Below are 26240 nucleotides of genomic sequence, written 5' to 3'. Positions count from 1 at the left end.
CCTAGAGGGAGTGAGGGACCTGCCGCCCCCGAATTGCCGCAGGTGCCGCCCCTCTCCCTTGGCCGCCCCAAGCACCTGCTTGTTAAGCTGGTGCCTGGAGCCAGCCCTGGTTTGGGCACCTCCTTGTGGCTCATCTGGGAATTAGCTCTCAACCAGTCTGTCGCCCCCTCCTCTAGTTGCTTGACCCATGGTCTCTCTCTCTCTCTGTCTGGACTCAATTGCTCCCTCTTTGTGGCTTGGCCCTCCACCTAGGTCACTGCCGTTTTCCCCTTCCATTGTAACAAAGTCTTGCTGGATGAAGTGTCTCAGGCAGTCCTCTGCTCCACTGCCCAGATGGTGCCACTTCTCCAGTGGCTGGTAGGGAACCTGGGCCCACCTATTACTCTGGGTTCCAGTCCATGCTATGCTGTGACTAGCAACCACAGTCTATACAATCCCAGACCCCTTTGCTGTTTCCCTGGGCTACTTCCTACCTTTCGTCTCTTGCTCTGACCTCTCCCCACCCCTTTCCCCCCAGGTTGCCACTGGAGCTTCCTATTTTGGTTTTCTTGGGTTCTTGTCACAGTCTGTATTCCCAGGAAGGATCCCAGGACTTACTCCCTCCTAGGACTCCTCCTTGACTCTTGCCAACTCCCCTCCACTCTAAGGAGTGACTGCAGCCCTCCTCTTATCACCAACTTCCTCTCTTTATGCCTATCCCAGTTCCTCCCCCAGCTGGGCTTCAACAGCCATTAGGTTTCATCAACCCTGACCCTCCTCCAGGTGCAGCCTGTCACAGGGTTAACTGGCGCTTTTTACCTAGTCGGGCCTTGTATGGGGTGGACATCCCATCACACCTTCCTAATCTTGATTTTCGGGTGTCTACAGGAAAAGAACTTATATAAATACTACAGACACATTCTTTAGTTGTGTTGTAAACATGAAAAAAGCTAAACTAATAAAAACAGATGAGTACTGCTTAAATTAGGAATATGTCTTTCAGCTCTCTATTTTCACAAAAATAAGAATGTAATGTAGATTATGCCAGCCATTTTTTTTAAACAATTATTCAATAATGGATGCTGGGAGAGATCACAGAAAACTTGATTGCTGTTTTAGTCTAGCTAGATTTGATGGTTTATTTGTTTATTTTAAACATCACTGTTTAATCAGAACATCTACATTTTTGTCTGCAGAGTAAGCAAACCAGTTCCCTTTCTGAAAATTCTTCAACTGGAAAAGAGGCCTGGTCCAGGGCTTATGGCACCAGCCTGGCACTGGGAAGATCCAGGTTTAATTCTTTACTCTGCCACACTTGCTGTGTGATCTAGGGCAAGTCATTTGGTTAGGCCTCTGGTGTGCAGTGACAATTCTTTTTCTTTCTCACCAGTTTTATCTCGTTGCTACTGTGTGTTCTTGCTGTCTGATTGTTGTACCATCTACTGTCTTATATTTGTACTTAAGACTGTAAGCTCCTTAGGGCAACAATTGTCTTTATTATGTGCTTGTATAGCACCTATCACATTGGGGCATTGGGCTAAGACTGGGGCCTATAGATGCTACCACAATATAAATAAATAATATGTGGATAAATAAATAAAAACAATCCCGCTGTACCTCAGCTTCCCATTGGTAAAATGGGGATAGTAGTTCTCTGCCTCACAGAGGTGCTGGGAGACTGGATACCTGCCCATAAATGAACATTACACCAATATGTGCCAGAACTGGAAAAGCTGATGATGCAGGGATTTTGAAAGTATGGGGTTTCGATATGCTCAACATATTTGTGTGTCAACATTTCCGAACTACTGTAAAAACAAGTAGCTAAAATTTTTGGGCCAGATTTTTCAGTGGGTCTCCTTAAATTTGCAAGTGCACAATTCTCCATACAATTTAATGTGTGTGCAGATCAACATTTGCTCATGCAAAAAAATGTATTTGCATTTTTATGTACTCAATTAATGCATTTATTGACATTTCCCGAATATGGACTTTGTTTTGCTACTGATAAACATGCACAACTCCCATTAACAGAACTGCCTAATGAACAGAATTGACCTGTAAACATTAACAGGACTGATGACTTTAGGAAACAAGGGCCTAATCCATCTCTCATTACAGTAAACACAACCTTGCTCAATCTATACATCAATGACCCAGTAACAGAAGTTCATCTATGCAGACATCTGCTGCGAACTACAGGCTCCAACTTTCTCTGAGCTGAAGACCCTGAGTGACGACACTGCAAAGCTGGCAGACCACTGTAGGACCTGGTGGCTTCAGCCTAGCACCAGCAAGACAGTCTCTAGCACATTCCACCTCCACCATACCAATGCTAAGAGAGAACTAAACAGCATAAAGAATGGCCAGAGGCTGAAGCATACCCACTTTACACAGGCATGACCCTTGACTGAACACTGAGGTACAAAAGCCACCTGAGCAAGATAGCAGTGAAGGTCAAGACATGCACAACAACCTTCTCAGCAAACTGGCAGGTTTTTCACAGGAAGCGGATGCTCCAACTCTTAGCCCTTGCCATCTCATACATAATAGCAGAGTACCATGCACCAGTATGGAGTCGGTCAGTACACACCAAATTTGTTGACATGCAACTCAACTCAACAATGCGCATCAGTTCTGAGCCACGTTGCTCCCACTTACATCAGGAGGGAGATTGCATCTGGCAAGCTGCTTGAGATGGTACTTGCCAATCTAAGCCTGACCTTGTTCAGCTATCTTTTTAGCCCACCAGCTATACGTCTTTCATCATGACCCCTACTGTGGTCAAGGCTGCCATGCCAGGACATGACAGCGAAGTCCCTGTGGTGAGAAGACTGGTGCTTAATATCAATCTCCAATCAGTTCATTGTCACAGTACCTACTGCTCGCCCACTCGGCTTCAACCTGCCACGTTGCCAGTGGGCCCTTTCAAACTGGGCAAGGCCACTGTGCAGCCAACCAGGACCGCTGGGGTCTTTGAGACAAACCAAGCTGCAGCTATTGTGCCGATAAAACAATGATGCACATTGTCGAGGAATGCCCCCTAACCAAATTCAGCAGGGCTCTGAGAGCTCCACTTGACCACTAAGAATGCTATCGCTTGGTTTGGTGAATATGCAAATGATAAATAAAATAAATGTTAAACAAAGTTAGATCAGGACCCTAATGAAAGTGTTCCTCAGAATGAAAGAATTCTCTCTCTATCCTCATAGGAAGACTATTATCCTTTAGAAGGGGATCACCCACTCTTTCCTTCCTCTAAAGGCATCCATCCCTATTACTTCTACAATGATTTCAGGCTCCCTAAAGATGTTATGTCTTCAGACTTCTACAAAGACTTTCTAAAACTCCTTGAACTTCCCCAGTGGCAGTGCTGCCTATCAATAGACGAACCAAGCCCTCTGAAAATTTCATTTCTCTTGACAAAGACCCTCACATGACTGCCCAAGAAGCAGATTTTGTCACACACTGACAGAACACATAGCGAACACTATACCAGGAAGAACAGGTCTGCACAGATCAGAGTGGTCCTGTTAGTATGCTTAGAGGGGATATTTACATAAGGACTCCTGTAATACATACCTTAAAGAAGCACTGTCAAGGTTTATCTATTTAAAAAAAACCTCTAGTTCAAGGGTATTTTTCCATAATAATTAGCTTCTCAATTATCCCATTAGAATTAGATTGGTGGTGATTTCACCAGATTCCCACCCTTAATCTAACCAGAGTCTGATATTGAAATAGCATCTTGTTTTATCTACCAAGAATATAAATACTAAAGGCAAATTTTATTCTTGGATACCTAAGTATGACTCCCACAGAATTCAATATACATTAAGTACATGTGTCTTGGAACAATAGGGCCTAAGGCCTAGATCTTGAAAGTTGCTTTGCATGACCCAGAGTGCACATGAAACTCCACTGAACTCAACGAGACTCCATGCATAGAAGCTGCCTGGACAGATGCTGCAGTTTGATATTATTCTACATTTCATAGCGACAAAAAAACCTTTTATGAAGTCTCTTGTCTTGCTCTATGCAGAATAGAGCCTCTTAAATTTACAATGATCCATATCGTACCCTGTGTCATTGTACTCGAGTTTTATTTTGTCTCCCCAGAAGCTAGTCAGAATCAACTATTATTTTGGAAAGGGAGAAAAAAAAGTGGCCAAATTCAGGCCATAAGCACATTTATCATAACTTCTGTTACAGGTTAATATAGATTCATTCAGATTATCTGCTGCCCCGTGCTCTGCTCTCTCAGCAGATTAGTCTATCCAGGGACAGGAAAAATCTGTGAGAGACATGGGGAGGAGTGATCAGAGGATATATTCACTAATCAAGCTTTATATCCTAAGCCTGCAAAGCTTTAAAATATCAATATACTAGGCCTGTAGGGATGGGTTGGTTACAGAGGACCCAGGTCTGTGGGGTAGTCGGGTAAGGCGCTCTGCCCTACAGTCAGCCACGGTGCTGCTCCTGGTCCCTCTTCTCCCTGAGCTCCAGTAGGAGTGGTATCCCTGAATCCGAACCCCACTCCTACCTCGGGGCTCTCAGCTTTGTGGACCTCCTCAGGCTGGCATGATGATGCCAGCAATGGCAGTGACTGTGGGATCTGTGCCCAGCTGGGGTAGTTGAGTTGCTTCCCTACTATTAATGGCAGGTGCCAACACCAAGTTGCAACAGCACTCACTCAAATTTGGCTCAGCTGCCCCTCTGTCATGACGCAGGGGTGACCCAGCCAAACCCGAATGGCCCTGTAACCTATGCACTAGGTCACAATGCCACTCACTCAAATTTGTCAGCTGCGCCTCTGTCATGACAGAGGGGCAGCCAGGCGAAACCTGAGATGGGGCCCCTGTGGAAGTGACCAAGTGCACATTGGAGTCCGGTGGCATCTTTAAGGTGCCACCGGACTCCTTGTTGTTTTTGTGGATACCAACCTACACGGCTACCCCCTGATAAGTGCACATTGGTTAATCTGGGCATCATTTCTATGAGTGCAATTTAACCCATGAAGCCACACTAAAGCTATCCCTCATCTTTCTGTACAAAAATAACAGATTTCCCTCTATCCAAAACTCAGAGCTACAGGACAAAAAATAACAATTTAGTAAATTAAAAAAATACCTCCAACGAAAGACTGTTACTAATTGCTTAGAAGCGCTTTCAACTGATATAGGATCAGACATCCTGAATCAAAGGGGGGTGGGGTGGGGGGAGAGAGATGCTGAAGAAGCCTCAGCCAATATACATAAAAACCTCTGATAACAGGAAACTAGCCAAGATAGTGCCATTATCTAAAAAAAAAAAAAAAGAGAGCAAAGAACAGAACAAAAAATTCAGTCCAATTATTTTTAACTTCAACCTTAGAGAAAGTATTATCATCTATTTTAAGAGATCAATCGGGAGTATTTATTAAAATAGTTCAGGTTTCTGAAGCATTGTTGGTTTTAATCACCTATTATTTTCTAACTTGTTTGAGTTCTTTAAGAATAAAAGCTACCAAGAGAGATAAAAGGACTCCACTGAATATTCTTTGGTCAGGAAACTTGCTTGAGAATATTTCACATTTGAGGTTAGTGACTCAGGTGCAAAAAAACCACAGAATAGGAGGACTGAGGAGATCAAGTCGAATTTAAGAGTTAGAGAATGAGAGATACTGTCTCACCTAAACCTTCCACTTACTTCCTGAAGAATAACTTTAGAAACCTTGCGGCGAGAGCTTAAGGTACTGAAATAAATGAAGAACACCTGAATTTTCTCAAGATTTTCTAAAACATCTACAGAGCTTGAAGCACCTTCAAATGAACCTGAAACAGAGGCTAAGAATATGGACGTAATATGAATATTATTTATACTATATTTGTATAGCACCAAAATGTCAAATTTAGCTTTACAGAGATTTCATAACAAAATGGTCCCTACCCAAGGATGCTCACCATCTGCATCAGACAAACACAGCAAATGAAAACAGACAAATGAAAGGGATAGGGGAAAACAGTGCCAGAGATGAACTAAACAAAATTAAGGGTATGGACTCCTATATGATCTTCAGTCAATATTTTCAGGTCTGATCTGAAATCCCTGCTTGTGAAAAAAAAAAAAAAAAAAAGCGCATTAAGGACTTGATCCAAAGCAAAGCCAACAAGAGTCTTTCAACTGGTTTCAGTAGGCTTTGGTAAAGGACTTGAATGGCATTAAGGAAATTGTACTGAAACCTTGGTGGAAAGTAGAAGCAGAATAAGTAATGCAAATCTTATTGCCAAGAAACTATAAGAAATCCCCCCAGACAAGCCATCCACACACTAAACCAAATGCTGGAACCAATTACAAAATATTCTTTAAGTGGGTTAAAGAGTGGTTGGAAGAGATTTCTAGAAATAAAATAATGTAACATTTTTTTTCCTCCTGAGCCCCACCCCCACTGCACAGTCGTTTAGAAATTTGCTGGATCCTACAAGAAACAAACTGCCTGAGAACAGTAAAATACATTCTTTTTCTATTCTCCTCTCCTTTTTGGATTAAGAAGTGATTCTGGACAGAACGCTGACCTTGTATATGCCCATTGCTATGCATCTCTCATGTGCACATGTCGCCAGATAACTGTACATGTGCACCTGAGTTCTGAATTATGGCCTCAGTATGGCCTTTGTGGATCTATCATTACTGGATTTTTAAAGTGTAGATGCATTTTTTAAAAGAGATTAAGTCTACACTATGGAGGCTAACCCTCACAGCTATGTCGGCATAGCACCATTGTGTAAGCACAACCTACACTGACAGAGGGGTTTTTTCCCTGTTAATATAGGAACACCACCTCCCTGAATGATGTTAGCTACGTTGATGGAAGCACTTTTCTACTGACATAGCTGTGTCTGCACGGGCGGGGGTGGGGAGGGGGGGCGTCAGCATTGCTACATTAGTCAGGTGTGTGGTTTTTTTTCCACAGTCCTGACCAATTTAGGCGTGCATATTTTGATGGGGCAAGGCCAGATGGCTACAGTAAAGTAGTGAGGAACAGGTATGTTAGCCCCAGGCTAAACAAATCCCTGGTACCATGGTAACCAAATGGCAGTTGCTCCAGGTTAATCAAAACACCTGGGGCCAATTAAGATCCTTCTAGAAGGCAGTGGAGATAGCTAGATTGTTTGGGACACTTGAAGCCAATCAAGGGCTGGCTGGAACTAGTTAAAAACTTCTCAGTTAGTCAGTGAGGTGTGGGTGTCAGGAGTTATAGGAGGGAGCTGTGCTGTTGGAGGAATGAAGCATATCAGGTGCAAGGAAGGAGGCCCTGAGGTAATGGTGAAGGAGATATTTAGTGGGGGGCTGCTGTGGGGAAGTAGCCCAGGGAATTGTACATGTCCTATTTCCAAAGTCAGCTACCATAGCTGCTAATTTTAGGGTCCCTGGGCTGGAGCCCGGAGTAGAGGGCGGGCCCAGGCTCCCCTCTCCCCTCCCTGATTAATCACTGAGACTGGGAGACAACAGAGACTGTGCGAGGGAGGGTTGCTTCTCCTCACCTCCCTTGTTGGCTTATGATGAAAATGGCTCAGTAAGCTGTGATCCTTGCCTCTAGAGAGAGAAGGGCTATGTGGACGGTTACAGTGAGCTCCTGAAGCTAGCAAAATCCGCCAGGAAATGCAGGACCCATGGAGTCAAGGACAGAACTTTGTCACAATATATAAATGTCAAGCCTTCCACTTAGATCTAAAGTCACAAGGAACTGCAGGATGTTTCAGCTACCACCACAATAAAAGCATAAGTAGAGTGGCTCTATACACAATATAGGAAACAGCAAGTGGTCTATAGTCCCCACTTCTACATCGTCAATTCTAAAATTAACTGTCACAGCAACAGGAATCCAAATCTTCATTTACAATGCAGATAATCTTCTAGTTCACATTGTACACTTGCAACAACTGAGCTGCTGATTTACAGTTTGTTGCAGTGAACTTCTAACATGATGGATAGTCAGGGTGCATAAAACATTTGTGATGTGCACTGGCACCAAATAGTCAGGGAACAGCACAACTTCAACGTCTGCTTCATTGCTCATTTTTATTTCCCCCAATAGCCTAAAGCCAGACTGCTAATATTAGTTTATGCTTATTCTTGAGCCACAAATAGCCATACAGCCGACTAAAGCTATCTTTAAGCAAGTTGTTCATTGACTTACTTTCAACAGATTTTAAATAAGAGTTCCTTGAGGCATGTATCAGATGGGCATTATACTGCTGGTTTTCGGTGAGGAAAATAGTCCATTTTTGCCACGGTAGAAGGTGTGAATAAGTGAAAATATGTCCCCTGAGAAATCTGAAAAAGAAAAGACTGTACATTAATCATCTTCCTTCCTATGCACAGTTTGAATGATACCAATTATCAATGCATTTAAAAAAGTCAGCCCTACCCTCTGATATTAGGTGCCCACCATATAGCACTGACATTGATATTGACACACAGCTATTTGCATGGAAAAAGCAGATTAGCTGGGTATCCCTCTGCCTGTGCACACAGGTGGGAGTTCTGAATGCACAAAATGGGTGCAATGTTCACTTAGGCAGGCATGAAAAAAAATCAGTGAAAGCCTTAAAGCGAGGTAAAAACAACATGAATTAATTTTTTGCGGTCAAATTTTCACCTAGGGTTAAGCGGGAGGGCAGAAGGACACGTCGTAACATTTCAGGGAAGTGAAATTATGAGAAGAGCAGCCGTAGGGGAGGGTTTTTGAGGGTGAGACGTTACCCATCACCAGTCCTGTTGGAGAGGAATGTTAGGAACCATTGTCGTGCTGAGCATCTACTCTAGCAGTAGCATGTAGGATGGTAAGTAGTATGAGCACTGAGATACAGCTTCTGCCCAAAGCACCCAGAGTGTTGGTACACATTCCATTGCTGGAGACTGGCTGTCGTTACTTTGACAGTTTTGCCAGGAAGGGTGGCTGGAGGTAGGATGAGAACTGGAGAGGTTTGCTTTGTGAAATGTTGGCTTTCTGAAGACTGAGCAGGCTCCTGTATTTTTCAAGGGAGTTTGGTGGGTTCTCTGCTCTGAAAGAAGCCGTGGTTTCCATGAAGAGTGGACACAGTTGTATTTTGATGCCTTTCATGAGCCAAGAATCTTAAATGGGGCTTGGGTATTTTTCAGGGCTTCACCTTGTGTGATAAAACAACACTCCCCTGTGGTGCTGGTGTGATTAATGCCATCTGGTCAGTTTTACAGTGAAAGAAGCAAGGCTTGCTTCTTTGTTCTACAAATGTTCCTTACCTTGCAATACTCCCGATTGATGAGTAGAAGGGGAGAGCAAAGAGGAGTCACAAACTAAAACAGTGTGAATAATGGGGTTGAGGAAAACAAGCTAGGTAGGAGCAAAATAAAATAAAGTAGCTTGAATTACCAAATCACATCAACACTGAAATTTTTGCGGTCTTAAAAAAGATTTAAGTACACTGGAAAAGTGAACTGGCATGTATCCAGCAGGTAGCCCAAATTCCCCAAGTATAGAGGAGCATTCTGGTGGTCTCATTTTAAAAAATGACTACTTCACATATAAATTCCACAGTGCAAGGCACAAGCAGGCTTTCCTTCACTACCAGCTGTGCTCGTCTTTCTATTCCATTTCTCGTTTACAAATCCCTTTATATAGACAGTGTATGGGAACTCTCACTCTTTTTGTATGTGTTTCTTAAATCTCTATGACGAGCATAGAATATTGGTGGAGCAAGGGATTTACTTAGTATTTACCTATGTGCTAGATCCCGTATAAGACAAAGGCAGACTTGGTCTCTGTCCTACCTAGCCTACAATCTAAATCTAATCACACTTTTAAATGCATAATCACATTGCAAAATTTGAATGGGCAAAGACCATGAGAAAGCATTTAGTAATTAACTGCACTGGTTTTTCCTTCCTGTGAGAGTTAAAATCCACTTTTCTTCACTTGGCTTGTGCCACTGGTTTCAGTTTTGGAGAGTGTGGGCAGTGGATTCAACCAATAAGAATGTGGAGACAGCAGCTTAACGGCATCAAAAGTGTTAGTATTATGAGCTCTGTATGAATAATCTTACTGATACAGTTCTCCAAGCATACATTATCTTCTTGTACATAAAGATCAGAGACGGACTTGAATGCTTAATACTGTGGCAAGTGCGTAGTCCATGTTAAGACTTGTAGTGTGTTCCCTTAAAGTGGAATCTTTTGCACATACAGTTCTTGACACATACATGTCAGTTACTATATGAAACTCAGGGCTTGATTCCCTGCTGCCCTCACCAAGGGGCATGTCCATCTGGTCCCACAGCTCAGACTACAGGGGTGCGAACAGCAATGCGCTCAAAAGTGCTGTGCTGTTTCTCCCCCATGTGGATGCTGCGGGCATGAACTGAAATGTTCAGAGTTCACCTTTAATAAAGTCCTGTTTGAAGATGGCTATGTAAATGCAAAATAGAAACCTTTTCGTTTGCATCTGCAGCATCCACCCAGGGAAGTAACAGTGCAGCTCTTTAGTGTGCATTGCTATTCACACACCCTAGTCCAATCTTCGGGGCAGTATAGACATGTCCCTTGTGTAGTCCTTTATATCAGTACAAAGTGAATGCAAAGCAGGTTTAAAATGCTACCACTCTGACTTGGTCATGCTTTGCATTGGTATAAATAACTACACATGGTAAAGGGCTACAGAGAATCAGCACATTAACATTAATGGATGGAAGCTCTGAGCCAATCTTTTGAAGGCTTCCGTTACAAAGAGTTATGCAGACAACGAGCCTGTCATACAGCCTGTATGACTGGACAAGGAGGAGGAGAACAACATTCACATTTATAGCAAGTACAAAAACAAAACAAAAAAACAGCAGAATAGAGCTGTCAAGGTACAGACAAGATTCAGAGAACAATCTTAAATGTCCTTAAACTTTATATTGCAGGAGTAAAGGATAGTTTAGTTTTCGGCTTTGGATAAATGTTTACACAACGCTGCTTGCATTCAATCCCATGCATGCCTTGCACTAAGCTCTCTACTGCACACAATAGCTAAATGACAACATGCCTGCATTTACCTGTGAATTACAGTAGAAGAGAGTTCACACAATACACCAAAATAAAGTTGGAAATCTCTTTTCCCCCTTTGTCTCCCATGCTTCTGTTTCTGTGAAAGCTGATGCTATTTGGTTACTGTATTCCGTTTGCAAGGTACACCTCTACCCTGATATAACACGACCCAATACAACACGAATTTGGATATAACTCAGTAAAGCAGTGCTCCAGGGGGGCGGGGCTGCGCACTCTGGTGGATCAAAGCAAGTTCGATACAAGGTGGTTTCACCTATAACGCTCCTGAGGACAGCGTTATATTGGGGTAGAGGTGTAATTAAAAAGAGTACTGGGATTAATTCTTTTTTCACTTCTAAACCCCCTGCAATGTCACTTACAGCCTTTTTACAACAGACACAAAGGAGAAAATATGGGTATGAGACATGGAATCAGGGATGATTCCTTTCCTAACATTTTGAAGTATAGCACCCCATTCTGTGTATTTCACTTAAACTACATAAATAATTGACAGCCTGTGAAGATCTCATTAGGAACAACAAAATCCATGTGTCAGACAAATCCAGAGGGACAATATCCCCACTTATGAATTATACAGAAAATCCAGCCAAATGCACTATTACAGGTCATTAAACAACTTGATAGCCATGCTAGTGACTGAGCAGTGAGACACTGCTATATAGGGGATCAGCATTTGAATCCTGTTCTCTGTCTTTCACAGCTCACTGGGGGTGGCAGGCTATAGAAGAGAAACGAAGATCACGTGTCATATTTTATGATGAGAAAGAAAGGAAATTTAGGCCATTAGTATAGCATGACTATGCTAGCCCATTTAAGTGTTCTGAAGGGAGTCTGATCCCAGCCTGCAGCCAGGGCTGGATTAAGGCATTAGCATTATAGACTCATGCCTAGAGCCCCGGGTGTAAAGTGTTTATATCAGAATCTTAGCTTCCATTAAAAAAAGTAAATTTCTAGCTGTCATGGTTACGAAGGAAAACTTGACAACATGACAGGATGCTGTTCTGGGAAGAAGGGTTGCTGAGCACAGATGGGGTCCAGCTATCGAGGAAGGGGAAGAGTACCTGGATATTAGTGAGGAGTGCTTAAACCTAGGTTTGATGGAGGCAGGAGACAAAAGCCAAGTCAAAAACATGGAGACCTGGGAGAAGGGTAGGAATCTAAGGGGGGGGGGGCGTGCGCATGGGCCATTATAGCAGGGACAAAGGGGAGATGAGGGAACACAGAGAAGAAATCAAATGAGGATCTTAGATGTCTGTATACTAATGTAAGAAGTAGGGGACTAAACAGAAAGAACTAGAAATACTAGTGAATAAACACAACTATGACATAATTGGCATCATAGAGACTTGGTGGGATAATACACGTGGCTGGAATATTGGTATAGAAGGGTACAGCTTGCTCAGGAAGGACAGACAGCGGAAAAAAGGGAGGAGATGCTTTGTTTATCAAAGATGTATACACTTGGACTGAACAGGTTAGACAAACACCTGTCAGGAATGGTCTAATCATTACATAGTCCTGCCTTGAGTGCAGGGGACTGGACTAGATCACCTCTCGAGGTCCCTTCCAGTCCTACACTTCTATGATTCTATGACCAAGTGTAAACAATGCTGTGATGTCTGCCTGAGTCTGCAGGCAGCCTGAAACAATAGTTCCCAGAAGAGTGAACTACCCCATACAGTTCAATATGGACTTAATTCCATGTCCCATTGCCCTGGGGGGTCCCTGCAAACACCAGGCGAGCAGAGAAATCTGTGTGGCAAGCAAGAAAGAGTGCAGTGGTCCTAGTCCACCTGTCATAGTGGATAATCCCTGAGGTAAGTACTGGGGAAACTGTCTGGAGAGAATTGAGAAGTACAGGAGTCTTAGTGCACTCCTAAGGGAAAAGCTGGAGCCACCTCCACACCAAATGGGGACCACACAGCCTAGGACCTCAGCCCAGATCTATGCTAAACACTTTTCCCAGTTTAGTAATGTCACTCAGGGGGTGTGATGTTTTACAACATTTTTATCCTGCCAAAAGCCCCTAATGTAGACAAAGTTATATGAGCAAAAGGTGTTTTTGCCAGTAGAACAAAAGCAATCTTTTGCTGATATAACTGCATCTATATTACAGGTATAACATAGCTATACCAGCAAATTGTTTGTAGTGTAGACAGACTCATATTGCCTAAACGTAGCCCTGCCTTCAGTTAAAAGATGCTGTTGAGAAATTAGCCTTGGTGCAGGGAGGGACTGGAATACTCCTGAGGCAAAAGCCATTGCTATGCTATATGCAGCTGTTGTAGCCATTTTGGTCCCAGGATATGAGAGACACAAAGTGAGTGAGGTGATATCTTCTATTGGACCAACTTCTGTTGGTGAGAGAGAAGCTTTTGAGCTACACCGAGCTCTTCTTCAGGTCTGGGAAACTATCTTAGAGTGTCACTGCTAAATATAAGGTGAAACAACTGTTTAGCATAAGTGGTCCCATTTCAAGGGACCATTCGAGATGGAGTGGCCTGCTAACACCCCTCCAGTCATGGGGATGTGGGGGAAGTGAAGAGGGAGGGAAAGCAGCTGCGGGGGTTGTTAGTGGGTTACAGAGTGTTATAATAAGCCATAAATCCAGTGCCTCTATTCAGTCCATGATTTTTTTCATGTCTAGCGAAGTTATGAATTTAAGCTCCCTGGCTTGTCTTCTGAACGTGCTGTGCAGGTTTCCTTTGAGGATGAGGACTGATAGGTCAGGTATAAAGTGTTTGCTTTTGCGAAAGTGTTCACCAACAGGTGATGTGATGTTTTCAATCTTTTGTCATTTTCCTGTGCGAGTTCATTCGAGAGTGTAGTGATTGTCTGGTTTCACCTACACAGTTGCTATTGTGGCAGTTTGTGTACTGGATGAGGTACACCATACGTTGTGACAGGCATGTGTAGGATCCCTGGTGCTGCTTTGAATCGGTGTGTCCTCGTCTGTGCTGTTATGCTAGGCTATGTTAGGCAGCACAACTACATTAACTTCTAGGTCATTGGTTTGAATCTGATCCAGGCTGATAGTGACTGAAAGTTGTCTGAGTGGTGTTCAGTAGCCTATGAAGATAAGTTAGCAGTCTCAGTCCAGTTCCAGTAAACAAATGCCCACAGCACAAAAACCATTATATCACTGAAGAATTTTATTGTCAATTTGATCGGAGAGGACAAGAAATTAAATCTTTTACCTTCAGGGGTAGTCTCTTGAGTCCATGCACAGAAGCAGGTACAATTGACATGAGCATAAAAATCAAAGAAGCTCAAATGTTTGTAGCTTCTTTGGGGGTTCAAGGTTTTGTTTAATAGCAGCCACTTTTGTTCTGTCTTATTAAATAATTTATAACGTGTGCCCAGAAATAAAGTGATAGGTGAAGAGGGTTTTTCAAGAAAATAAGTTAGTGCCCTAGATATCTGTATTTTTTTTCCTTTTAGTGTCTTGCTTCTTCAGATTGCAACGCCTTTTCAGAGTTCTGTTTATATACCATTAACAAGTAATACAGTTAGCCTAACTTTTCCATGAAATGGCTTTCATTGCTAAAAATATCCATGGCTGTTTATGAAACCACAAAAGGAATACAATATGCCACAAGAAGCAAAAAAGCCTCTCATATTTCTTTAGTCTGTCAAATCAATTCAGCAACATCCCTTATATCTTCACTCAGTACAAATGAGCTATAGCCACCTAGGTAGTCACAACATTTGAGAATACAGTTTATTTTATAACTTTAAATTAAATGAGGGAAAATATAAAAATAAGATGGGCTAATTAACAGGAAGCTCTGGTTTAAAGACAGCATAAAGGGCTGGTTGGTGAGACTGTGGGGAAACATGCAGATGCATTATTTATAATGAAGAAATGGTGCAGTGACTAAGATAAATGTGAAATTTGATGCTGATTTTTCAGAGGTGCTAAACATTCCCAACTCACTTCAATGGGAGTTGTGGATGCTTGGTACCACTGAGAAGTAGACAATTAGCTCTAATTGCCACTTTTGTCATCATCTATTGTTATGTGCTATAAAAATGGAGGCACGGATGGAGTTAAATATCCATGTGTGAAATAGGGAATTCTGACAGTCAGAAATGGAATTGCTATTGATTGAAAAATAAGCTTGGGGCAGCGGGGGAGGGGGAGAGAAATAAAACCACCATCACATGGAAGAGTAATGTCTCCAGGCAATAGCTAAGGAAAAAGCTAATGGCACTTGCTACAATATGTGCACCTATGGAAAGAAAATAAAGTGGATAGAACTGCAAGGAGGACAATAGTTTCCAAACCACAAACAGCCTCTCTCAAACTACTGATGATTTAAAAAAGGAAAGAATATGGAGGGATACAGCTCTCTCTTTGTGCCATATTCAGTAATGCTGATGGCAACATTATCCTAAGGAACTGAGAAAGGCTTTACAGGGCTTCCAGCGAGCTGCAGCACATAATAATAAAGTGAAAGAACTGTTATTTTTTTTCGCTGTAGCTGGGGAGAGGAGTCCGCTGCAGCAGTGATTATGCCATATTTCTCCTCTTTTCATATCAAAAGCATCTGGGTTTGAAGACTGGCAGTATTTTTTGTTTGAAAATAAAAGAGCCTAGAAAAGCATGCAAATTGAGAAGGAAAATCAGCCATAAAACACAAGCAAATGTGGGAAGGAGAATGTAATTTTTTTTTCCTGCTAGCTACCAATCTTTCAAATAGCTACTCCCAAAAGTCACGGGCAGAAGAAAGAAAGGGTCACTGATGTTTCAGTAAATACATACAAAATCCTAGACGGCAAAGTTCTCTGAAGAGAAAAGCATAGTTTAAACTCACTGGTCTTCAACTGTTTTTGTTCTTTAAGGATGTTGAGAGCTTTTCTTGTCTGTGTGGATTATCACTACAGTATGAAGAGAGTTACTGTGCACACGTGAGCAGGGCCATAAGCTGGGTTTTTTTCCTCCCGCCTACTGTGTATACAAAGCAGAGTCTAATAGGCTGAAATATTTTCCATTTTAAGGGACCAATCCAGACAAAAGGAGCCTGCTCAGCTACTGGCATGTGGAAGCTCCATAAATATGGAGGCTGTCTGGAAATAGCTGCTAAACTTTTTGGAAGATATATGTGGCCTTTTCACTGCAGGCTCCTGTTTAGTTACAAATTTTAAAGGAGCCAGAGCACAAAGTTATTGTGTTTGTTCTGACTGGCAGCGCTGCTCACTGGCCAAGGAGAGAAGGAGGAAGAGAATCCCATCTAAAAATTCCTCCCCTCACTCATGAAAATAAAAGGTGATGAGGGGGTGATGTAGGGCCCCCAGGATTCTGATATCATAGTAATCCATGTGGTATAAATACTCAGGTAAGACAGAAAGGAAGACAGAAGAACTGTGGTGACCCAATGATGACTTGAGCTAGGGAATAGAACAACAGTGGATAGGAGACCTCATCATAGCAAATCCAAAAGGATTCAGATTGAGCACCAACCAGATTCAATTCATGTCCATCAATGGCAAACTTATTGTGCCACCAAAGCTTTTGGTGACCATGTGATGTCCAGCCATCTATTGCATTTTTTGGTAAACACACTTCCTAATTCAACCAATGAAAGAGAGAGAAAAACCCTCAGAAAAAAGGAGGGGACAGAAGCCATCCCTCTCCCAACTACAAGATGTCAAACATTAGGCAAAAAGGGTCTGCATCGAACGTCTTTCTACATTAGCTACAATAAGATAACTGGAGTGCTGTCTACAATGGAGGTGGAATGGATGGATTAAAGTGCAGGAGGAAGGGGGATCATTTCTGGGAACTCATCTCCCCATCTAGCTCTGCAATGTGTTATCAAAGATCCATTGTAGTTCTCTTTTGCTTTTCATGCCAGGCCCACCTTCCTGCTGAGTAGGCTAACATACCAAAGAGTCAACTAACTCATGCAATATTTCATCAACCTCGCTCTTACTTACAAACACTCCTGTCCTGCTTTTGCTGATTCATCTTGTTCGGTTTGCTGAACCAGCAATCGCAGAAGCAGTAATTTCTATTTAGTGACAGACAGGAAGGACTAATTTCTGTATGGCTCCCCTTCCTACACTGAATGTGACCAGTAAAATAAGCAGACTACCTATCTGTGGGTGATGTTGGGGGAGAGGGTGAAAGTACAGAATTGAGGCTTTTCCCTATTTACAGTATTCTGATGGGACTATCAGCACTGGACTAACTATTGATCAGAGGAACATGGTGCTGGTAGAAGAAAGGAATGTGGTTATTATATTACCACCCAGTCAATAGCTTTAATGCCCCCTTCCCCTTTCCCCCATGATAGATATACTTTAATTCAAATCTATTAGTAATCAAGCATTTGTGTAGAATACACAGATGGACCTGGGTATATGCAAAAATACTCAATACCAAACTCTTAGTCAGAATATTACTATTTTATAGGTTTATGAGGTAAATCCAGGAGATTTTATTAAAAGGTAGTAAGAAAACCTCCATGTTTATTTCCTGGATATGATTTTTTTTTTTAAATGAAGTCCCCTCCTAACAAGCCTTTATACAAAGTGCGGGCCTAGTTCTCAGACAACAGCAAGCTTGACTGATTCTGTTAGCCATATTAAAAGAGTAAAAAATGGTTGAGTACTTAGTATGCATGTGTAAACCCACATTCATTTGGGCAAACTGGATTGTTGGCTGCATATTTTCTCTATACTTCAAGTTATTTAAGTGACAGATCTCTGCTAAAACATGCTCACACACACACACGGTCACATTGCATTTGCTATCGTTACTCATAATAGAAAACACATAGCACTTGTATAGTGCTTTTCATCTTCAAAGCATGATTCAGTCTGAGGGGTGCCAGCATGAGGTTCTGAGGGTGGGAGCTCTTTGATGTTACTCCTGGGCTCTGCTGCAAACTGCTGCTGCCATAACAAGTGATGGGGGGAACTTACTAAGTGAGGGGAATCCCCATGCCTTCCTCAATGTCTCTAATGAATCTCTTTCACTACCAGGCTGCCAATGAGCTGGAGGCAGGGGGCACTGCCTCATGTACAACCCTCGGAGAGAGCTCTGGAGTAACTTCTGCTTCCCCAGATGCAGGCAGAAGACTGCGGATTTAGATGGCAGCAGTTCAGTAAACCGTCTATCAGAGGGAGCTGAGAGTCTGGCTCAGGGAGTGAATTGAGTTAGAAGAACACCACCTTACTATGCTTTCTTAATATGGAAAGGGCAGACAAAGCCAGCAGTCTGTGACTGGTGGAGCAACTGGTTCCTAGAAAAGAGGCAGAGCCCTTAAAACATGATGCTACTCTGAAAAGGAATTGTGAAAATGGCATGATTTTCAGATGGTCAGCATTTACTGAAAATCAGGTCCCTTTAAGAAGTCTCAAATTATAAAAAACCCTACACTAGTTGCTTTTCAGCATATTGGTCAACATGTTCTTTTCTGTTCATACATTATCACCAGAAACTTGGGCACTGAGGATATTATAGATGTAGTTAAGGTGCAATTGTGAATGCAACATGTCCTTACTTTTAAACTGCACAAATATAACCACTGGCTCCCCCCTTCTCTATTGCATCAAACATAAGCTGCTTTGTATTCACTTTTAGAAAGCCCTTTATAATTAATCCTTACCCTACATATCAATTGCTATCAAGCTGTCAGCACTTGCCTCCAATTGGCCCACGATGCCAGCCTCCACTGTCCACTAGTTAACTTGTCATACAAAGCACCTTTGGTCTATCTTCTGTACTGCCTTCACACCTGGGAGGTAAACATCCACAAAGCTACCTCATTATCCACCTTCAAGTCCCTCCTCAAAACCCAATTCTGCCACGATGGCTACAAAAAACTTGACAATGATTAGGCTGCTGGAATGCTGAGACCAATGCCTACCATGATGACAATACTGTCGCATTCTTTAGTTGTACTCCATCTGTCTGTACCCATCTGTTTGTTCTTGTCTTATACTGAGTTTGTCAGTTCCTTGGGGCAAGTGGCTGTCTTTTTGTTCTGTGCTTGTAGAGTGCCTAGCACAATGGGGTCCTGGTCAACAACTAAGGCTCTTGGGCACTATGATAATACAAATAATAACGGAGACCCAAACCTGAAACCCCACAATGATATTTTCACAGCCTCTTTGCCGTTGAAAGTGATTTTGTTCTGAAATGTACCAGTGCACTTTGTAAAAGTTGGGTGTCCCCATTTGTGAAAACAATGGTATGAGACTATTGATGGGTAAGGTGCAAAGACTGTATCCCTGGCATGACATGCAGATTATAGTATCTAGCCATTATTTTTGCCACAGAATCTACCTTATGACCTTCCATTACTAGACAGTGAGGTCTAGTGGATAGGGCACTGGATCAAGATTCAGGAGACCTAGGTTCAATTCCTGATTCTGCCACTGGCCTGCTGGGTGACCTTGGGCAAGACACTTCCCCTCCCTGTTTCTCAGTTTCACCATCTGTAAAATGAGGACAAGGATATTGACTTCCTCTAAGGTACTTTGAGATCTAAAGATGAAAAGTGTTAAATAAAAGCTAGGTATTATTATTATTATTGCTTGTTGACCTCTGAGCAAGCAATCCAATGCTATATTCAATATATCAGGTGGGTAAACCATTCCCTGGCCCAACCATCACCCTGAAGACATGTATTAAACATATCTCAGAAAGCTAAGAAATAACATATTTATTTTCCAAGCAGTTGGAAGGGTTTTGGCAGAATCTATTCCAACTAGCTGGCTGACAGCAGGTGGGGCTAGGGCAGGGAGAATTTGTTTTTAAGTTTATATACCATTTTCTCTCTCATTTCTGGACTTGAATTTTTTCTGGCTATGAATATTATAGCAAATAGCACAACATATATTATTTAGCCTTTGAGCAGTGAAGAGGGATCTTTAATTTCATACATCATTTGCAAGTTGCTGCAATTCTTCTGTGAAGAACAAACATTCAGTATCCTTAAAACAAAGGACAATGGGCCAGAAAAAAATATTTTTGGACTGTGAAAGTTGATAAATTACAGCTCCACAGATGGGCACAGGAGTAGTAAGGCTGTGTGTTTAAGTCGTGTGACATGGTGAATTCATATCCGCACAGAAGTAAGAGGCAGCACCTGGTGCCAGAGATGCCAGCTTTTGGAGGGTAGTTTTGACCCATTAGCCCAGCTCTGTTGCTTATCCAATTATTATTAATTACATGTTAAACACCAATGTGCTTTGTGTTGTTCCAGTCACAGCTTACAGTCATAGATGACAAGATGAAGTGAGAAACCCAAAGAAGCCGTTGAAAGAGCTTTTCTGCCCTCTTACACAATGCTGTGGTGGGGAAGACAGTATTTGACTGAAGTCGGTTAGTGCCTGTGAGCTTTACAGAAGAAATAAGTCCATAGTAGGGGGTTTAATTGGGGACGTGGGATAGTCATTTGGCACCATCTACATTTCGCAATTTCTGGATCACATTACACACTACATTGGTAGCAAAGCAATATTTCCTTAGCAAGATATTGTTCACCTGCATTTGGCTCAATGATTATCAAATTCGCTCAGATGTAGATCTTTCTACATTTATGCATGCATGACTTTTGTGAGCTCGACCCAGAATTGCTTTAAAGCACACGAATGGTACTACCCTAGAAGACTTCTTGGGAAGTTGCAGGTGGGTCAGAATTTGTGATCCTGCTGCTTAGTGAGTTTAGCAACTGGAGGTATATTACATCAGTGCTTGAAAGACTACAATGGCTCTCTGTTTGCTTCCAGATGGAATTCAATATGTTGACATTGATCTGTAAAACCCTATACATTTTGGGTCCTAGCAAATCCCTCCTTGCGCATCAAAACTGAGATCCACTCAGGACTCTAGACTTGCATATCTAGTGGCAGGACATTTGATTTTGAAATTCACTTCCCCCATTGGTCTAGCAAAGCCCTAGTTCATTGATCTTTAGGAAATGCTTCAAAGTTTATCTGTTCATTCAGCCTTTTTCCTTATGGAGCGATGAACACTTTATGCCTCTCACTTTAAATCTGGGAATGAGTCTATTGCTACTTAGTTAACATTTGCCAGTAAAGTTCTGTTTGACGCATGCAATGGGTGCATTTATAGAAATGTGAAAAAATGGTAGATACAGTTACGTCTATATAGTTATCAGTGTTTACTATATTTATATAGGGATCTCTCTCTTTTCCTCTCCCACTCCCACCCAGCAGAGTTGTAAATTTGTTGCAACTTGCAGCCGGTTTCCAGGACAGTTAACAGAATAAAATGAAGGGTTCCCAGAGGTAAAAGATCTGGGCTTTGGTGATGGGCCTTGGGCTCATAGGATAGGGTAAGACCTTGTGGCCTCCTGGGCTGAGGTCCTCACCCTTTAGCACCCTCTGTCCTCCTTTGGGTGTGTGTGTGTGTGGGAAGGGTGGTAGAACTCAGTGAGCTGAGTCCTGGGGGTAGGCTGAGGAAAGCGTACCCCGAGTTAAGGGTTATAACAGTAAGGAGCCCTGTAATCCCTGCACCGGAACCAATTAAATACCTGTAGAGGAGAATATAGGTGATGGGTGGATAGTGCCCCTCCCCTGTGCTAGAGTTGAATAAAAATTGCTTAATTCCATGCATGTATCTGTCCTCATTTCACTGCTGCGTCCATCAACTTGATGAAACAACATCTAACATCACTTGCCACGCGGACTTACAATGGCTGTGCCGTGCTCTGTAAATAGTCATAATTGTTGTCTCTGTTGCTACAGATGTTAAATAAGGAGGAGGCAAAGGAGAATGAGTAGCTCATTCTTCTATTAGTTCTACTTTAGATTGCATTTACTAAACAAAACGTAAATGATTTCTTCAAAGGCTTCTGTGAAAGGGTACTTTTCACATCATGGTATTATAACAAGCTACATCAAGAGTCACTAGGGGATTGCTGTTTTCTGCTTCATTACAAAATTTATAATAGTAAACAGCTCTGACCAGAAGACTGAATAAATATCTGTGAACTATACAATTCACGTTAGTTGGAGAAAATGAATATATTTCAAGATCAGGAGTTTTCCTTTGGGAGCCTTACTCAAACCTGGCCTTCCTTCTCCTCTCAACCTGCAAGTGGCAGTCAAACAAATGAAGAAATGGCCTTAACACAGCTTCAAGGCTTTCAGGATATGAGAATTCAAGATATACTATATCCCTTTATTACAGCAAGCCTTTTGATTTTCAATTACCCCAGTTTATCCCTTCACCAGGTCCTCTCATACAAGTTTTGGCAGCAACCAGAAGAAGAGAAAAATGAAGGCCCAATCCTCTGGTGCTGTTACAGCATCAGTCACCAGGTGGTGCTGTAACACAATTGTACAAGGTTTTTTTTAGGGGGAGAGGCCTTTCCAGTCTTTGAAAAAATGCTGCACCATTGTTAGTTTTCGATTCAGGTTAGTTTTGGGGAGCTGTTGAAAGCAGCTCTCTGCCCATGTCTTTCTAAAGAGTGTCAATTCTTGGGGCAGAGTTCCTCCTTAGGAACTCAGCACTGGTGTTTTGATTGAGATTCCTGGAAGAGGGACTTGCGTATATGCTGTACATGATCCCCTCTGATCCAAGACTGAGATTACATAGTGTAACAAACTAAGTCACTGATTTCTTCTCCAACTGGAAACTCAACATCTGTTACCGCTCAGAAAAACACAACTGGCTTATCCAGCCGCTGGAAAATTCTTCCCCTGCATAAGGGAACTTCAGGTGATGTTACACTGCCAGCTGCGAGTGCAAAGCATATGGTTGATGGGAAAAAATGCATGACCTGGCCAATGCCCAGCTGCCCAGGGCCTGGAACTCAGTTTGTTACAGGATAGGATGAGTCACACTTTCCTGAGCTACAACAAGTATTCCCCAGTTGCAACCCAAGCTTTGGCCCCTGGAGCTCTTTATTTCTGCCAGGAGATGATGCCCTTTGGGAGGGTGTGAGGGGAAAAAAAGAGGTTGAGACATTATTTCATGGTTTGATGGGAGGGGACTGGGATGTTATTTTGCCACTTCTACAAAATTAAATTTGATTTTACATAAATAAATACATGCCCTCAATAGGCAAGGACAATTTATTTTTAAGAGGTGCAAAAGTTTCAAAAAGTTATAAAAAAAATAAATAAAATAGGCAAGGTCAACTAACAAAATGTCTGAAAAAAATAAAACAATAGGGAAAGTAATGTGATGAAATCCTGATGTCATTGACTTCAATAGGACCAAGATTTCACCCCATGTCTTTGTACATTCATGTACAGTGCCTCACACTATGTTGATCCCAACAGCAGAGACCTCTGAGTGGGTCTGAATACATATAAAATAATACCACCATGACAATGATTAGACTTACTGAATTAATTCAACCTAGTCGATACACTGACCTCTTTGATGAAGTTACACCAGAGAAGAATTTTGCCCATTCATGCTAGTTTAGCACATGCTGCAGATATCCTACACATATTTGTTTATATTGAAAGAGAAGAAAAAGCTGTTCTGAGGTTCTTGTTATTCTAAAGCGATAGACATATCCATTAAAGAACACAACAAGCTTGTTGATAGAGATAATCAGCTAGAAAGGTTAAAAGTGATCACCAGTACCGTCCTTAACCTTTCAGTCAATTAAAGTGACTGGAGAGAGCTTCAGGAAACATGAGCATAATTTCAACAGCAAAGTGTTTAAAGAGAGAAGAGAAGTGCTGCATCTTTCAAGTAGGTTTCTTGATTTTTTTCCCCCAAGGGTCAATGTGAATACTTCATTGAAATCTTCAACCAACAGCACAATGATATACCATCCTGCGCAAAGTCTGCGGCACCAAATTCCAGCACTTATCTATGCCTGTCACACTCACCTGAAGTTTGGCTCCATACCAAAAGGACTTCCACTGATAAATGCTGCATCATAAAAGTAATGACTATGGAGCCTGAAGTGCATTGGGAACCTGGTTCTCCTGCATTCACCAAATGGGTCCTTCACTACCTCTTTACCAATCAGCACTAGAAAATACCAGCCAGCTGACAGTAGCATAAGGGATTGTAAACCAACCCAGACCTTTGGAAGGTTTGGTCTGGATTCAGAAAAAAATTTGGTTTGCCAAAACCAGTTCCATCTATATTGAGTCTAAACTACTAGTTGCCAGTTTTGTTCTTTATTACCAGGCTTCAAAAGATATATCCCCAAGCAAGGTAAGCCAAACCTGTGTGTGGTTCTTTTGGACCTAGATTTAAAATAAATTTCACAATTATGGATCCTTGACTTCATTATGCATTCCTCTACTTCCTGGCTAATGAAGGAGAGGTGTATTTTTCCATCATCACTAGAGGTATATCTGAAATTACCCTGGTGCCTGTCCCTCTTACACTTCTGTATAAAATATTTGGTGTACTAAAATGAAGCGAGCATACAATCAACTTACTTTCTTTGTTGCTATTACTGTGTCTCACCTCCCCATGACTACATTTGGTTCTAAGTTTGCTGTTGTTACAGGAGCGCTCTGTAAAAGGCATGTTTACATACATGTAATTATTTTGTTAACCGATAAAGTACCAGCAGATGGTGCTCAAGAGTATCAACCATTGTTCCTGGCTTTTCATAGAATATCAGGGTTGGAAGGGACCTCAGGAGGTCATCTAGTCCAACCCCCTGCTCAGAGCAGGACCAATCCCCAGACAGATTTTTGCCCCAGATCCCTAAATGGCCCCCTCAAGGATTGAACTCACAACCCTGGGTTTAGCAGGCTAATGCTCAAACCACTGAGCTAAACTTGTGCATTTCAAACAGCTTCCTTTGTGGAGCTCCTTACACCAGCGTTTAACAGGTAGGCCACTGCTAAATTATTCAGTATTTGAAACAGACTTTTAGATTTGATCTCTTTTCCACTCACTTTTCCTTAATAACTTTGGATATATGATTTTATAGGATTTTAGAAGCAACATGTGCTGAAAATACTATAGAAAGTCAGTCCTATTTGGGATCAAGCTATATAACAATTACTTACAGTACTATCTATATTTGGACATTTCCCCTAAATTAAATATTTTGTGCTCCATTCAATCTTTCCCCTTGGTTCAATGTTTATTAACTAAGTAGCATTCAAATTACACTTCAATTATATTAGAGGAGACTTTTAGAATCTTTAATAAAGAAGAATCTTGCTAAGAGTTTGGTAAAATACAATTAAAATATGTTCTTTCTGAAAACTGGTTTGGGATTTCGTCGTCGCCAACTAGATAATTTATTACGTTTACACAGCTACATGCAGTGGTTGGATAAATATTTACATGCACAAATAAAGACTGAAGTACATAAAAATGACCTGTCACAAGGAATATTATAAAGTCATGGCCTCATATTTAATTCATATTAAGTACTGTAAGGTCGACAGTAAGATCAGCAAAAATTTTATTCAATCTGATTATTTCTGTGCAATTTTTTGTAGTCCCTTACCTTCTTCATGTCTCTTGCTCAAGTCAACAAAGCTCTACACAAAAATAAAGTGCCCACTGACTGGAAATATTAGCTCTTAATACTTAATAAATACTGAGGTACAGAAGGGGCAGGGCAAGGGAGACACAGCAAAGAAAAAGCAGAACGTGGCAGAAGAGATTTTGGAGGGAAACAGGAAGAGGCAGATCTGAGAGGGAGTTCTTTCAAACCCCTCCAATACCGAAGGTCTCCCAGCCAGCTCTCCATACTGGGAGGGATAGAAAATAAGGCAAAAGCCTGTGAAGGGCTGTATGATACAAACTGCCTTCTGTGCCACAGAAACATCCCCATGCCCACTGAGAGGAAGATGCTCTGCTCAGAATGGTGCGTACGGCTTTAATTTTGTGGGCGGGGGGCTGAAATGGAGTCCCTACTGTGGCCTGGCTCAGCTTGCTCCCATTCCTTATGCCTCTGCATCTGAAATGCCCAGTTGACGAGCAACTGCAGCTTTTGTGAATACCCCTGGGTACCCTGGCAGATATTGTCTAGTGAATTAGATTCCAATATTTCTCAAGGGACGGAGAGCCTTGGTGCTAGGCTTTGCTTTGTACAGGACTCAAACACTGAGCTTCAGCAGCTTGAGCATTCAGCTTGATGTTACCATTTTGTTTGGATTCCTGCAATTGTTTACTGTGCTTTATTCACAGAGTGCACCTTCTAGCTATATCCATCTGCCAGCACTGATCCTGAAGAAAACAGAGATCTCAGAACTATTCGTTTCACATGCTG

At 41.9% G+C, this 26240-nt stretch overlaps 1 long non-coding RNA gene across 1 annotated transcript in view; it reads right to left on the bottom strand.

Moving 5' to 3' along the window:
- Positions 1 to 26240, bottom strand: part of LOC115271169 — a 64548-nt gene that overhangs the window by 13342 nt on the left and 24966 nt on the right. Inside the window, exon 2 of the long non-coding RNA XR_003899771.1 lies at positions 8159 to 8295. This is a non-coding gene — a long non-coding RNA (uncharacterized LOC115271169). The remainder of the gene's footprint in view (positions 1 to 8158; positions 8296 to 26240) is intronic.

This window comes from Terrapene carolina, unplaced genomic scaffold (genome assembly GCF_002925995.2).
Source record: "Terrapene carolina triunguis isolate 2854851 unplaced genomic scaffold, T_m_triunguis-2.0 Scaffold67, whole genome shotgun sequence".
In the NCBI taxonomy this organism is placed as follows: Eukaryota; Metazoa; Chordata; order Testudines; family Emydidae; genus Terrapene; species Terrapene triunguis.
Note: the sequence above shows the minus strand (reverse complement) of the source record. Positions and strands in the feature narration are given on the sequence as shown.